The sequence below is a fragment of the Xyrauchen texanus genome, chromosome 21, assembly GCF_025860055.1.
Source record: "Xyrauchen texanus isolate HMW12.3.18 chromosome 21, RBS_HiC_50CHRs, whole genome shotgun sequence".
Classification (NCBI taxonomy): domain Eukaryota; kingdom Metazoa; phylum Chordata; class Actinopteri; order Cypriniformes; family Catostomidae; genus Xyrauchen; species Xyrauchen texanus.
In genome coordinates, this window is record NC_068296.1 from 11311023 (window position 1) to 11328428 (window position 17406).

A 17406-nucleotide genomic window follows, 5' to 3' on the forward strand; every position below is an offset into this window, starting at 1 on the left:
AGTATCTAACGGCTTCTCTTTCTCACTGACCTCTACTAGCGTTAGGATCGCGAGTCTCTAACTCATTAACCTTCTCCGTCAGCCTGACTAATTCCTTACATTTATCACAAGTGAATCCCTCACTGCTGACGGAGGAGGCTATTTTAAACATGTGACATGCAATGCATGAACAAATAACATGAGCCGATGCCATGACTTACCGCAAATTGTTCGTTGTTCCTGAGCGGTGAGGGTTTTGAGATTGATTTGAATCCCTCACAAAATGGTTTGTTGTTGGTGGTGGTTGTTCTGATAAGCGGTGCTTTGAGATCGATGCAATAATCTGTGTACCGCAGAGGAGAAAAAACGGGTGCACGCTGAAAAAATGCATGCAGTTTAACTGCGATAAAAATAGAACGCGGATACAGGTGGAATATGCGCGCAGTTGAATCCCGATAAGAGAATAATACGGGCAGACCCGATGCGTGCTTAAAAATGGCAGATGTTTAAGGATTAAAGGCTACAAACACAGACTCTAGCTAGGTGTCAGCAGCAACCGGTAAAATACACGCAGATGAAACTGGAGAAAAAGCGGAAGAATCTGAAACGCGGTAAAATGTCAAAGGATATAACTATGAACGACGCGGTAAAATAACGAGGATATAACTATGAACAATGACTATAACGTTGAACGTATGAGAATAAGCAGTGCTAAGCAGGCCACAAACAAACTCTTGTGCAGCGTGCGTGCGTGCTGTGCCGTCAGAAACAGGAAGTCCAATGACGTCAGCCAAGGATATTGTATGCAAACAATGTAATTTTATCTGTGTGAACGCTTTCCTGGTTTTACCGCCATATCAAAAGAACCTGACTAATTCTAGATTTGCCAACTTGACCTTGTAGTTTTCATCTATGATTACCACAATGACGTACTTCAGAGAGAGGGAGGATTCACTCTTTCTTTTGGCTGATGTAAGTATTAAAGTTAATTTGAACAGCTGTTTCTAGAGAATATTGATTGTAATTAGGATCATAGTTTGACATTTCAAAGACTATTCCTGTTTTGTATACATGTGTCATGCATTTGAGGGTCCATTTTATTTGCATCGTTCAAAAATCAATCTTTACAGGTAATACGCCTGATATGGAATTTAGCTGTGAATTGCAAGACAGGCAGACATACTTGAGCTGGTCAAGGGGTTGTATCACAAGATATAACACATAGTGACATATAAGCATAACCTCTGTAGAGGAGCCTATTAGAAAGTATTGTAAAGAAAGACACAAATATGTTCTCTAAATATTTAATGAATTTCTTCCTACTTTTTGTTAATTGCTGCACTTAGGTCACTGCAACTCCAGCAGATGTAGAGAGAAGCTTCACTGTTCCCAGCATCCCAAGGTGATTGCACTTGGTAAGGCTATGAAAATAATGTAATTAATTGATACTATGGCTGAGATTATGATCAGATGGTGGGTCTGTACAACACCAGCTTTAAGATCATACGCAAAGGCTGAACATAGCCTGTGACAATACTAAAAAGCTGCTGTGATGGTGTTTATTACAGGAGATTCTGTTCTCCAAGCAAAAAACATGGATGCTAACTATGGAGGGCAGCGTCATCATCCAGCTGCAGGAGCTAACAGATTTTTCATCAGCATTAGCTGTCCTGTTTGGCTGCTACTATGTATTCAATGTGCAGTACCAGGAAGAGAGAGCCAGTACACTGGAGTTTATTCAGAGGTTCGTACATCATTAAATACTTCAAAAGCAGCATAACGCCCGTTTCACACATACTCCGTTTGCAGTGCGTATGCGTATTTGTTTCCGTACCCATGTTAACAGGTTAGAGCTTTCAGACTGCATGCGGAAGCAGTCCGTCGATCCGTTCCAGTTGCGGTGTGTATACAGCAGTGCAGCGATCGATTACGCACCGAGTCTATTTTTGCTGTGCTGCACCGCACTGAATTAAAGTGGCAGTGCATTGTTCACATTAAAATAGACATAGATTGTCAAGAAACTGTAATAATTTCATCAAATACGCATAATTACAGTTAATGTGTTCTACAGTTACTAAATTACAGGGTCAAGAAAAACAAAAAAGTATGATTATAGTCCCGAAAGTTGCAAAATGGCATCATATATGATTCGATGGACGCACGATACGTTGTGGTTTGCCTTGTGATGTCTGCTCCAACCAGAGAAAGAACATTATCCATCTGTTCGGCACTCATCCGAAAGTACTTTAGGTGCCAGTCACTGTAAAGTCAAAGTTCTGAGACAAGCACCAAACTGTCTCCTGCCTCGTTTGACTGAGTGAACCCAAATGCATATCGTTCTTCTCCTTCTTAGCAAAAGATATAGCGCGATAGTTTTTCTTCTGTCAACAACTCGAACTACATGTAAAACAGAATCACAATGATTAAAATTAATTTTCATACTGTTTCAATGTCTTAAACAATGTCAAAGTTAACGTTTGGATTTAAAATCAAAATTACTAATACGTTTTTGATTTTGTGGCACACAGAAACTGCGGATCAGTAGCGCACTGCAAACGCAGCATATGTGAAAGCACTATAGCACGTGCTGCTCCTGTACCGTATACGCACCGCATACGCACCGCATACGCAACGCATACGCAACGCATACGCACCGCAAACGGAGTATGTGTGAAACGGGCGTAACACCAATTGTTAAATGACAGTGTGGCAACAAATTGCGCAGAATTTATATTCCTAATTTGGGTTAGGGTTAGGGTCAATCCACTTTGATATATATTTTATTGATCAAATATAAATCCTGTGTAAGCACATTGAGAGCAATGAAAATAACTGTGGTCAAATTACTTGTATGTGTATAAATACTTGGCCATTAAAGTTGATTCTGATTCTCATTTTGATATTAACCGTCAATGTAGTAGATGAGGGATGTGAAGTGTATTGGTGGGAAAATGGACAGTGATTTTGTTGTAATGCCAACCTGTCTAGGCTGAAAAAGGGCAGCTCAGTGGTAAGAATTGTTGCCTCGAAGTAAGAACATCCTGAGTATGCATGTGCTGGCCAGCTAGGGCCTTTCTTTGAGTTTCCCCCCATTGCTATACTTTTTCCCACATATAGGTTAGTTTAATTAGTGAGTCTATAAATCTTTTTATATATTTTTTAAAATTGATTTTTTTTTTCTTCCAAATGAGGGTTGCAACATAAGGTAACCCAAAATATATTTTGTTGTTATGGTGATTTGAATGACTCAGTGATTTGAATGTCATGGATCATCAACTAATTATGCACTTTACCTGTAGGTATTCAGTACATATTGCTTTTATTGACCCCAAAGTGCAAACATTACGGAGTTATGACAGTTGGAGAAACACTGGTATGAGAAATAATTTATTTTTTCTTGTGCTTGCAGGTTCATTCTGAGAATCAACCCTGATGGCACCAAATAGCAATCAAAGTCACACATCAGCCAAAAATCTGGATAGAGGATGCAAAGAAAAAGCATTCGTCTGAATCTCCCTGTGGCATCTCTCATCAGAGAGATTGTTGACTTTTATTGGCAAAATTACTAAAAAGTAACAACAAACTGATTTTTTTTATTGCATTTTATTTTGGCTTGTATCACTTTGAAAATGTGTAAGTTTTAGCTATGTTACATTACAGATACATTGGAACTTGTTTTACTAAGTAAATGTTCAACAAAGACAATAAATGTAAAATCTGCATGAGTAATTGTGATTTTTTTTGGGGTTGGGGGGGTGTTGCTACAATTAGATTTTCTTACAGGTGGAAAATATTAATAGAAAATACAAATGAAATCTTAACTAAATAACATTTAAATTAAATTAATTATAAATGAAAATACAGTACATATGCTGTAAATTAAAATCCGGTACATATACTGTCAATGAAAATACAGTAATATTACTGTAAATGAAAAATACAGTAATATTACTGTAAATGTAATTACAGTAATATTACTGTAAATCATTTTACAGTAACTTACTGGCATCCAGCTGCCAATAAGTTACTGTAAAAATTACAGCAAATTTTTTACAGTGTGGTGAATAAAACAATTTACTTATAGTTTTCAGTGACCGTAACTTAAAACAAACAAGTAACAACAAAGAGGGCAATGACATTATTTCGCCAGTGGGAGGCAGCAATGCACTAAACTGTGCAAAGTCTGCTGAAAAGACGGAGGAGAAGAAGCAGCAGCAGCAAAGGCTTGGGTCTGAGCATGCGTGTGGTTAACGTCAACGTGCTGATATGAATTGGCGCCAACTGAAACTGAGGAAAAACGGAGGGAAGGGGTTTGAAAAGCCTTTCAATTTTCACTTCATCTTTTGAAGAATACACGGAAAGTTATTAAGCAAGTATATGTCAGCCTCATTTCTATATTTTGCAAGAGTATATCAGTGTTTACAGTTTAATTACACTTTTATTTAAATTTAATTTATTGATTTGTTTTTTATTTTATCATCTTGTTTTGCACTATTTTGTAAACTATCTGAAGACATAGTTGGGATCATTACTTTTTGATACAGTGTTTGCACTATTTTTACAATTTGTTCCATGGGACAAGAGTGTTGATAATTTAACTACCTAATTGGTGTTAGCATGTTCCACTTACGTATTATATTTACATTCTAAGAGTGTGTTTCACTCTGAACTTCTTTACTTTATCAGGATTTATTTGCAGTTGTACTCTGTTGTAATTTTGAAACACAACTGAAGACATGGTTGGTGATTGTTACTTTTGCTGTTTGCTTTGCACTATTTTTCCACCATGAGAGTATAAATAAATAAAGAATCTGTGTTTACATTTTAAACTTGTAATTGATTTGAATTATTATTATTGTGTAATTGTTGTTGTGTGATGTTTTTCTGCACAGTCACTGGAACACAACTTAAACATAACATAATCTGATATTTTACAGAAGAAAATTTATCGTCATTTTTATCGTTAACGCAATAAATCCCTGAAATTATCGTGATACTTTTTTTAGGCCATATCGCCCATTATTAGTTCTGGCTGGAAGAATAGCCTGAAATTCAAAATGGGAAACTAATCGCACTAAACTGAGAAGAACAGGATGTGTAGAATTTGGTATAAATGGGGCAAACAAGGTGCCCCAGAAATGGCATCAAAAGGCCTCAAAAGATCCAAAAGGTATGAGGTAAATATTACTTACCAGAGCTCCTTGAGGGGCATGATGAAGAAAGCCTAGAGACTGACAGAAAGCTCCTGGTTGAAGAAATGAAAAAACGGAGCCCCAGTGGAACTGTCATTGCATCAAAGATGGACCGGACCTTCTCAACGAGGAGACGGGAAATTGTGGAGGCAGAACCACCAGTGAAAACTTTGAAGGAGTGATGGCCAGCTCTTTTTACAGAGAGACAAGTAAGTACTGATTTTCACATTCTTTCAGTCACTGTATTGCATACAGTAGACGTTGGACAATGTGACCCCATTTTGCTGCTTCTGTGCCGAGACTCTATCTGCTTCTCCAAACTGGAGGCATGCTAACTGCCATTCTCTGTAGGTTCTGACTATGGATGTACTGTATACACAGCCCCACTTCCAAATTCCAGAACTAGCTCTTGAATATTTATTTAGAGGAATAACTGAGTTTTTGAGTTTAACCAAAACAATTTAATGTGGCTCTTGTTAAGAATAATGATGTGTTATATTTCACATCTTCTAAATTCATATATCATATATATATATACACACACATGAGCAAGTAAATTGTTACTAGCTAAAGCTAAATCAAAATAAAATTCTCTAACTTGTTCATTTTGAGCCTTTCTTTACGCCACCTCATCTGTCCTGTCAGTCTGCCTGTCAAAAACACTTTTGTTGTCTTATAATATGCATTTATGTTTACATGATTTGCTCACCGACTCCCAAATGATTCGTTCAACGACTCATTTTTCCAAACCCCTCCTTTGCGTGACGCTAATCTGCGGTGATTGGTCAGATGACCCAGTCAGTTGTGATTGGTATACTCTGTGCAGAGATTGTCGGAAACGGAACGCCCATCACCGCTTTGTAGTAAAAAAATCAAAATCAGAGAAGGAATTTTAGTTGATTTATGTTAGCGATCATAGCCCAAAGTTCGGTGGTAAACACCCAATCAGTTATTGTTTGCGTTAGCCTAACGCATAAACATATTGATAAAGCACTGCATTACTACAAGTTATTGCTCTATTCTTTATGACAACTCCAATAACATCGACAAACATTTCACATATTTCAAAAAAATTGACATTGGAGACCTAGAAGCTGCGCTGAGCGTAACTTACACAACACACACAAATACTTATTAAGCATGCTAAAAAACACATAAAAGCAACAATTATTAATAATACTTACAGGTTGTGATTCGGAGGAGGAAGCTGATCCAAATAAACTTGGTACTGAACCTTCCTTCAGTATCAACCGGCTCGCGAATCCACACTTGAAAGCATTCATGTTCATAAAGCAACCGTCATTAAAATGACGCGAACACAGTTCAAGGTTCGGGCTATACTTGTGTGGTATAGTTGTAAATATAAACTCTAGCCACTGATTCTTCACATGCTCGTCCCTGGGCAGTGAAAAAAGGTCGCTTTTGATATGCACTTCAGAACACAGCGTCTTGTTGTCGACATGATGTTTTCAAGTTTTCCCTGGTGTTGTGGGCGCAGCCAATTTGATAATTATTCGTCTTGACGTCACAACGAAAAGGAAAATGACTCATTGGAAAAACGATTCATTACATTGACTCAGAGTCGACTCCTACTTTTGAGAGACAATAACTTTTTTTACGGTGAACTTTCATATATAAAACTTTGCAAGATGTTTTTGTTCACTTAAATCTATGTTACACACTACATGAAAGGTCATTTTCAAAATTCCATAATAGGTGCCCTTTAAAGTTACTAAAACTCAAGTCTAAGTATACTAAACTAACTTAGCATTTGTTAGTACAACATATAATACTTATTGCACTTTACTTAGTTTTTTAAGGCAATCGGTTTGCATGCTTTTTAAAGTTAACTAATTGGAATTTACAGTGTATGAACAGACACACTACCATCTCATGACCTATGCATCTAGCTCTAGCCATATGGACTATTAACCTGCAGGTCCCAAACATTAGAGCTGTTGGAAAAAACACATGACCATTTGTGCCCGAATAAAACTATGATCTCGAAATTATTTCACAAACCCACGCACATAGCAACAGGAGATTTTACTTTTTAGAAGAATCCAACAAAGAACATGAACGACAAGCTCAATAAAAATTTTTTTTATAAGGTTCTAAAGAAAGAAACTGAAAAACTGAGATACTATTTTAAACTATAGAACAATTTATTTAATCTTGTGGATGTTCCATGTTTTGTTCACAGCTCATACTGAATGTAAAAGGCCAATTTATGTAATGTGACTGGTTCAGATTTTTAAACAGCTGTTAAAAAAAAAGTTGAAAGGGAAAAAAATAGAGTAAAAAAAAATTTATTTTGAAGAAACTGAAAAAGAAAGATATTGAAGGACAAGATGCAATTTTTTATAATCAAATCGCTACCCTTTGAATCAAATCATGAGGCCAGTGAAGATTCACACTTCTACCAAACATGGTTAAAGTTAGAACCTAACCTTTGAGTAGGGCTACACAATGAATCATATTTTAATCACGATTTCTGCCTCTCATGGTTAATTAAGCATAATCGTCTGCGATATTAGTGAGCGAGCAAACAGAAATTATCAACCAGCTAAGGTTGCAAATTGTTGCTCATTTTTATAATAGGCTGTGTCTAAAGATGATAGGTCAAATCACAAGCGCTTTTGAGTCTATTTTCACCTCACCTGACCAATCGAGCTATCTTCAGAAGTTTGCCATTGACCAATCACTTTTTTAGTTTTGACCACGCACTGACATCCGGAGTTACAGATGTTTATGAGTATGTTTCATTTATTACTTTGATTGATCTAAGGCTTGCATCAGAAAGCTGGAACATGCTGCCTTCGGAGACTATGTGGAGGTAGGATGAAAATCTGGTGCCTTTCAAGCTGTTCTGAGGCCAGTCATTCAACAACTCTGTCAGTTCAGCCATTAACTGAATACGCAGGAAGTCAGCTGAATAAACTGTAATTGCAGTGCGGTGTTTCAGCTGTTTTAGAGTGGTTCTGTGCTCAATAGCCATGAATTCCCATCTTGTGCTCTCAAACAGAACAGCTGTGCTCGGAGTTTGGTTCGGTTCGTGTGTCGCTAACCGCGTTAAAAAGTGCTCCAGATTTACCTCATTGTACATTTGCATAATATCAGGTATGTTTGGCCATTACAAGTGTCTAAAAAATCTAAAGTAAACCCATGGCACCAGGGTTTTGTGGATTGAGGAGGAGCCTGCCAAAACTGTTATCAACAGAAAAAAAACACTTGTTCAGTCTTTTTTTTTGTTTGTTTGTTTTTTTTTTACAAAGTTAAGGCTTGAAACAGTTTAGCATTGCTGCCTGCTAAATTATTACAGAAATATATTACTACTGTTTATTGCATAATAATAATAATAATAATAAAAGTAAATAATTGTGTGTGAAAACCCTTAAATTGGAAGTAAAGCATGGGCAAAACATGACTTCATTTTGGTCAAAAAGAATAATTTACTTGTTTGTAGTTTTAACACCTTGTTAAACATGAGCGCTCCTGTTAAACGTAATTGTATTTTTAATTTAAGAAAAAAATATAAAAACTGTGGCAACAGTATTTTTATTTATTTTTTCAAATCGTGCAGCAGAATAAGGGCAGAATAGTCGTGATTAATAATCGTGATTATAATTTTAACAATTATCGTCCATCCCTTCCTTTGACGTTGTGTTTTGTTCCAAACCCTATACAATTTTCTTCTGTGAAACACAAAAGTATTTGTTAGGCATAATGTTAGCCTCAGTAACCATTCACTTTCTCTGCATCTTTTATTTTAAACAATGACTGACGTTACGTTTGTTTTTCATTCCTTCTCTTTGTGTTCCACGCAAGAAACAAAGTCTGTCTTCTTATTTTTTGTCTTGTATACTTATTAAATTTTTCTGTAATCAAAAATCTCAGCTGAAAATGTAAGATGCTCAATGGTTTCCCCCTTGAATTGTGCCTAATAAAAAAAAATATATGAATGAACTGTGTAAAGACAAAAAAAACCCTTGTTGAACAGCCCTGACAACATCTAAAGGCTGGATTACACAGCACGACTTAAACAAAGATTTCATCGCCAATTCTGTCAGACCTATTCTATCTAGTTGAAGGATATGCAACAATAAATATACTGGTTAAAAGTTAAGCAGATAACAGATTTCACAGGGAGAACTCACAAAAGTACCACCTCAACATCATGTCACATACCATCTCCATACCACAAGTCCATTACCTCACAATGGCCTTTCAATACATTTATAAAAGCTATATCAAATGATATTTGGAGTGCCTTAAAGATCTTGAGTGAATTGCTAATCATTTGGTTACTTAATATTTACAGTACATGTTCTTTCATAGCCAGCAACTCATAGACTGATGCAATCAGGCCCTAGGGTACCAGAGTGAGAAAAGGAGATATAAGCCTTGTGTAAGACTAAGAGTGAAACTCACACCATATGGACAGAAACATGCAAATAAATAATTAAATTGCATTTTACACAATGGAGTGACTATTTGCACTAGGTGAAAACTGAACAAAAATATGCCTCTAGTGTCAGTGCAGTGGTGTGGGGTGTGGATGTGCTTTTTTCATGTGGACAACCTCGGTTTGATTCTGCTTTTTGTTTCCTGACTCCACTCTTTATATTACCTTTAATTCTTAAAAAAATTAAAATGTATATAAAGGTCGATTTCCTCAAAGTGATGTGGTCACGGTGAAGGTCAGGGTGTTAAGAGAAAGGTTTGATCTGGGTAAAATTAACCATGGTTTTACTATAGTAATGTTGTAGTAACCATGTACTTTTGGTCCAACGATGTTATGGTTAGGTTTAGGAGTAGGGGTTGGTGTAGGGTGTTTGTGGCCACGTATTCAAAGATTCTGTCGACGGCAGCTACAAAATGTTGTCGGTAGGGCTGAAACGATTAGTTTACATTATCGACAACGTCGAAAATAAACAATTGTCAACAAAAATTTTAATTGTCGAACAGTCGTCTGATTTCATTTAACACAACATGAGATATTTTGAATCGCTAATGATGATGCAGGATAGAAGCAATTCAGCTCGCACTGATTGTTTTCTCCAAAAACATTGAACACAAAATGGCCATGTTTCACAGACGAAAGACGCTGCAGCATTTCTATGGTTATCACTTGTCAATCATTGCAATTGCAGGAGTCAGTCCTGTACTGTACGTACACACATGAAATGAAAATGTAAAGGATTTACTCCTGCATTTAAATGTTGTTGTCACTCCCGAAATTTTGCAGTGTGTACGTGGCCTAACAAACACACTGCAGTCATGCCCCTATATTGTATGTTATTTGGAGTGGTGGTGGCGTAGTGGCTAAAGCACAGGGCTGTCAATTAGAAGGTCGCTAGTTCAAACGCCATGGCCACCAACATTGTGCCCTTGAGCAAGGCACTTAACTCCAGGTTGCTCCGGGGGGATTTTCCCTTTAATAATTGCACTGTAAGTTGCTTTGTATAAAAGCGTCTGCCAAATGCATAAATGTAAGTGTAAATAAATGTAACTAGGGGTGCAAATAATAGCTGCCACTATTTGCACCGGGATGCAAATAGCATCTAACACAATTTGCAATTAGTGCAAAGAAGATGCTTTTTGTTGCAATATTTTGATTAAATAGCATATATTGCTATGAGCACTTAGTCTCTGTCTTTAACCCTATAAGCTTGGATCTTTCAAACAAGCCCACACACAAGATAATCGGATGCATAGATCATTAGATAATCCACACGAAGCACAATTTTACATATGGCCACCAGCAGATGGTGCCAAGTAAATGACACAGACCCTATGCAGACTCTGAGTAAAAAGGCACTCATTCTGTGAAATCTCATTACTAAAATCATGTCTTCATGCTATGCAAATCTTTAGTCATTGTTGTGTTTGCATTTGTAATTAGTTCTTATTAACAATTATTATGTTTTATTTGTTTGGCAAGGCTTTTGGGGATGGAGATGTTTTGTACACTATGATAAATTATTTTGTAATGATATAAATTTTGATTGCTTTGTTGTATTAACACAAAAAAATGTCTCAGATACAGTTGACATGATTGGGAACAAAACAAAAGCAGTTTTTCGAAGCCACCTTATCAACACCCAGAAATATATAATGTCAAATGAGAATAAGAAAAAAAGTAGTGAAAAAACTTTGGCTCAATTTTTTTGTGAGATTTTTCAGCAGATAAAAAAAAACACACAAAAAAGAAATCTGTAAAATGTATGGTAAATTACTGGAAGCTGTGGTTGCCAGAGATTTACCATGAAAAATACAGTAACCATGTTTCAGACTTTACGGGATGTAATTTTGGTGTATTTTACGATACAATACCGCTTATTTTATTAAATGATAAACTTGATACATTGACCTTCTGAAACTGTAAAGAATCTGCATTTCACTTTATAATGTATTGTTAATCACCGTAGTAATTACAGAAGGGCACATTATGACATGAAGTTCGTCAATAGTGTCCTTTCCAGGAGCAATAACCAATAAACGTGTAAAGACAGGGCTCAGTGTCACTCACACAAACACTAAACACCAACAGGGTAACACATGTGAAAATCAAATAATGCAATAAACATTAACTGAACTACATCAAACATAACACAGAACACCACAAAGTAAATAACAGATATTAAAAATAAGAAGAAACATAACTATTCACGTAAAATAGAATGAAATGTAATGGGTCCTGCAGAGAATTCTGTGAACGCCCAATTGTTTTGTTTTTTTACTGTAATTATAACAATAATTTACTGTAAAATGACATGCATTTTCTTTTTAAATATACTATAATGTTTTACTGTATATTTCAAGGTAACTACCGGTTAACCAACTGTAAGGCTGACACCAGCATGTCTACACACAAAAGGTGCCATTTCCAGTAAAAGTGAAAGAACCAATGTAATAAAACGCTCACACAGAAGAGCATATCCACCTGAAACCACACACCCTACTGAGCAAGGATCATAAAATATAAATCTCACTCACATCTTCCCCTTTCTTCCATACCTCACCTCAGGTCACTTTAGAGTCACCAAAAAGTACCTAGTCAACCTATACTTAGTTCAGGTATCATCCAAGAGGTCTCAGTGCAACTAAAACGGTCTCATTCCCCTTCAGCAAGGTCAAATCACAAGTAAGATTAAAGAACTTAGTAAAATACTACATTCTATCTACCATTTTTGCAATTCTTATTTTTTATGTTTTGATAAATGTTTAAATTTGACTTATTATTGTCTAATTGGAACTGATGAATGTATTATTTTACCTGGTAAATAAATTGTTACATTTGAGTTTATTCTGATTTACTCTGAAATGACTGTCTTTAGTAGATTACGTTAAGTCCATGTCTCCGCAAATCTACGACCAGGTAAATTACAATTACATATAAATATATACACATACACCGTTCAGCCACAATATTAAAACCACCTGCCTAATATTGTGTAGATCCCCCTCATGCCGCCAAAACAATGCCGACCCCATTCTGAGATTATATTCTTCTCACCACAATTGTACAGAGTGGTTATCTGAGTTACAGTAGACTTTGTCAGCTCGAACCAGTCTGGCCATTCTCTGTTGACCTCTCTCATCAACAAGGCGTTTCCATCTACAGAACTGCTGCTCACTGGATGTTTTTGGCACCATTCGGAGTAAATTCTAGAGACTGTTGTGCATGAAAATCCCAAAAGATCAGCAGGTACATAAATACACAAACCAGCCCGTCTGGCACCAAACCTGCTGGTTTGAGTATTTCTGTAACTGCCGATCTCCTGGGATTTTTACACACAACAGTCTCAAGAGTTTACTCTGAATAGTGAAACTAAACAAAAAACATTCAGTGAGTGGCAGTCCAGACAGAAATGCCTTATTGATGAGAGAGGTCAACAGAGAATGGCCAGACTGGTTTGAACTGACAAAGTCTACGGTAACTCAGATAACCACTCTGTACAGTTGTGGTGAGAAGAATAGCATCTCAGAATGCTAATCTGAGATGCAGGTACCAGGTGCGGTTTTGGCAGCACGAGGGGGACCTACACAATATTAGGCAGGTGGTTTTAATGTTGTGGCTAATCGTTGTGTATATATTTAGAATATAAATGTAGATGGTGGTTAAAGATCTACAGATCTACATCTAAAGGGCTACAAACTGCAAGGTCCCAGGCTACTAACTGCAAGGCTACTGACTGCAAGGTCCCAGGTTCAAACCCTAGGAGTGATACATGAGCCATCACCAATATGTGCCCTTGATTGAGACACGTAAATCTCTGTATATTAAATCATCAGGAAAATGACAAATAATTAGATAATCTGTCATTGGTAAAAGATCCAAGGCACGCACTTGAAAAAAAAGTGTGTGCCCCCTCTAAATGGACTCTCGATATTACATCAACAACTGGCTAGAACACATTAAAAATATGTCAACGGATGGAAATCTAAAAGCATTTAACACTTGTGTGACCTTTGGGAAATTTTTGTCTTTCATTTTTGTTTATTCAATTATTTTGACTGTGTTAAATGCCAACGGCATAAATTTTACCAAAGATGTTTTGGGGGAATTTTTATATTTCAACCTAATTTCCTAAAATACATCTTTAATACACTGTGTACACAAAATAGTTACACTCAGGACCTTCAAGACAAAAATGTCCCCCTTGAAACCCATTAAAACTACAACATTTGATCCCAGTGCCATTAAAGCATAAAATCGTGAAATCTATTAGGTATATATGCTTTCATTCCAGAGCCCTTGCGTCAAAATTGTCATTCTTTACATTTCCAACCATTTTCAAAAATTGTGTGGGTGTGTTGGTATGGATGTCTCTCTCTATGTATGTGTGTGTGTGTGTGTGTGTGTGTGTGTGTGTGTGTGTGTGTGTGTGTGTTAAAAATAACAGTTGTATTAAGTAAACAAACTGGCAGTTAAAGGGTCAAATTGGTAAAAGATATAAGGCTCGCCCATATTATCTGCCCAACTGCTAAACTTCTTGAAAGCATGAGAGAGAGAGCAACTTACCATGATGCACATTTCTAGATATCCTTAAAAAAATGATGGTCCATAATGTGATTGCAGATAGTCCATTTAGTCCCCCCTCTCCCCCCAGATCAAGATGGGGTTTACAATCACATCATGTTAGCCGCTGCGCGAGCAATGTTGCAATAATAAGTGTTACGGTCTCGAACGTCTTTTCTCCCGCAATTGGTGGCGCCCTTACACGACTTCTCTGATTTTACCGTCTCTAAAACGCTTTTTGAGAAGCCTGTTGTGAAACAACAAATCGATTATTTTTCTTTAGATAGCATCAGTATCTTTCGGACGTTCTGATTTCCAGTGTCTTCATGTCTGACCACATCACTGTGCAGCACAATGCGCGAAACCTTTACAAGGGGTGTCAGTTTGCGCATGCGCACATGTGACACTCTGATTTTGGGGATTTATAAATTGGAAACATTATATAAAACTGAAAATAAACCAAAAGCTTTAAGATATTTCTAAGAAAGAGTATTACGTAAATTGAAGTGTAAATGTGGCACTGCACTATTTTGGTCACTATTAAAATGCAACAAACGTGTGGCATTGGCCATGTTGTCAAATCATGCTGCAGCATCATCAGGTTTTCCCAAATTTGTGGACTCCATGCCATACCAAAAGGCTAATAAGAATTCCGTCATGTACATTATTTTAAAATTAACGTTGTACACTGATTGTTACACTGATAATACAATTTGCAATGTCGTATTAACCCTTAATAGGCCTCATTCTACCACCTGTGCCACATCCTTTTTTTGGAGTTGTGCCCACACCTCATTAGTATTCCTTAATCTTTCTCTTAAAAATTAGTGTAACACATAGAAATGGCAAAATTGCAATAACAGGAATTAAAAAATCATAATTGAATAACATTTTAAAATATATATTGGCTTAAGTACCAGAAGTGTATAGAGTAATATGAGACCCTAGGTATGTATTAGTGTTTTTTTAAATATCGTTTTTTTATTCATTGATTTTTGCATTTCCATGAATTATATTTTTATGATTATCTCATTTCTATATAAGTTTACTACCAGAGGATATCTATTTCTTTGTGTATTACAAGAAAAATAAGTATGTTAACAAAAATAAATACTATATCACATCCAATTTCTGTGCAAGAAAGGTGATTCATCAGTATTCCATATGCGCGTTCACATACATATTATAAAAACTATTTGTAACTCTTGCTGGCACCGTTGTCAACAATCAGTGATTGACTTGATTTGGATTTGACATTGATATTTGATAAGGAAAGGAAGTAAATGGAAGTCAAGCAAGTGTTACAAATGAATAGTATGATATGACTCATCTTGATCTGATCATTTGGGTGTACTTCTGAAATTATGTAGGTTGTGCATCTAATTAGACTCAATAAGTGCCTTATTGAAAATATTAATAATAAAAAAAAACATGTACCTTGTGCCTTGTGTGTAGATTGTGTGCATCTTATGTGTTCAATGTGTGTTTGACAGCCAGTTGCGTCTCATCAAATTTCAGAGTGAAAATAATGAATCCTGTTTGTTGCTTAATTTTCATTATCTTGTTATATGAAAAATAAAACATCAAAATATTTCATAATATATTTTATTCATTCTTTTCTTATGGACTTCTAATTTTGAAAATGTTATCCATCTGGGCATTTTGTAGATCAATTTGTGATAGATATGTGCCAGGTCTGTAAACACCTGAAAATGTTAAGGTATTTGATTAAAATGTCCCTGCGGATGGTTAAATTGTAAAATGCAAAATAGATGCAGACTTCTGAACCATATTGTATTAAGGTCAAGAAAGTTGACAGCTTGTTTTTACTTAAATATAAAGTATAGGCCTACTACTTTTTGTGTTTAGTTTATTTTTTTCCCCAAAATAATGTTGTTTTTATTAAGTAAATTTTAATACCTCAAGTATTCCTTTGCTGTGCTACTGCTTCCTGAAAAGGTTGTTCTTGTAAATTTAAATGTGTTTTCAAATATGTTATATTATCTGAAGCTTGATTGAACACACAAATAAATGAGTGAATCAATGAGTTATCTTTCAGCAGAGCTGTTTACACATCCACTCAGTGATGCAATCGAATGCACAGAGAACAAATTTCAAAGCAGCTAACATCTACTTATTTAAGGCTTATCCTGGGTAAAAACATGCATTGTATTATTTTGCATACAAAGGGTAAAATAATGTATTGTAATGTCAAGGACAGCTCTGGTAACAATACAGTGAAAGAGTTTCAGAGTTGAAGATGGTCTGCATGAGTACTGCATGGCTAAAATGTAATCATGTAAAAACATTAGTGGAAACATAAAAGTATTTTTTCTTGTTTCAAAACCAGCAAGTATCAATTTAGGGAATAGCAAATTCAAAAAGACCAGAGATGAAGGAAAGGGAGGAGACTGCTTTAGATAGAATAATTAGTCTCTTGAGGGTTTATGGCTAAATGTATGATGCAGGCAACATTTCAGTGATTTAACACCACAATTTTGTTAAACAACAATTCTAGCCTGTTTGCATTGTACGGCAGAAAATACAAGCTACTCCCCATTTAAGTCCTGATTTAGGCTACTAATCTTCTGTATAACTGTCTAACTCTGAAGGCACACATATTTCACAAACACTAGGCCTAAATGTAATAATACTTCAAAAAAAAAAAAAAAGTACAGGCAAATATACAAAGGGTTGAATGCCCCAATGTCAATCATTCAGGCATGTGAGAGCATTGTATAACAGTATAATTAGACGAGACCTACCGTGTTCATTCAAAACATCACTCTCCTCAGTTCTCTTCTTTCAAAATTAAGCGATTACCAGCCTCACCTTCAAACCCAACAGACTGGTATGAAGTGGTCTTTAGATGATATTGATTTCTTAAGTTAATAATTACATTTATGTTACTGCCATTTCAAAAAGGATAAGTCTACATGAGTACTTTGTTTAAATCTTTAAATCTTCAATCTTGACTTTTGTAACTACTTTTGCGAAAAACCTATAGCAAAAGGCACTTGTGCACTTGTAAATATTGATGCGACAGAGCAAGACCGGTGTTCAGCGAGGGAGGGGCAATTATTCCCATGACGCTTTGTGGGTACAGTGGGTGGAAACCCAGTTAAGCGTAAACAATCGTAATGTTATGTTCTAACGCAGCATTAAAAATGACCGAAACTTAAGAACAACTTATCACAGAATTATAGCGAG

The 17406-nt window shown here is 36.0% G+C and overlaps 1 protein-coding gene across 3 annotated transcripts in view; it reads right to left on the minus strand.

Annotated features, from left to right (window-relative positions):
• st3gal4 (ST3 beta-galactoside alpha-2,3-sialyltransferase 4) overlaps window positions 1-17092 on the minus strand; it is a 95786-nt gene extending 78694 nt beyond the window's left edge. For 2 of the 3 annotated variants that reach the window (XM_052152203.1, XM_052152208.1), the window contains exon 1: window positions 14200-14537. The gene's annotated coding sequence lies outside the window, so the exon portion shown is untranslated. Of the gene's footprint in view, window positions 1-14199; window positions 14538-16961 lie in introns of those variants that run through there. The other variant, XM_052152204.1, reaches the window with a different exon arrangement.
• Between the last annotated feature and the right edge of the window lie 314 nt (window positions 17093-17406).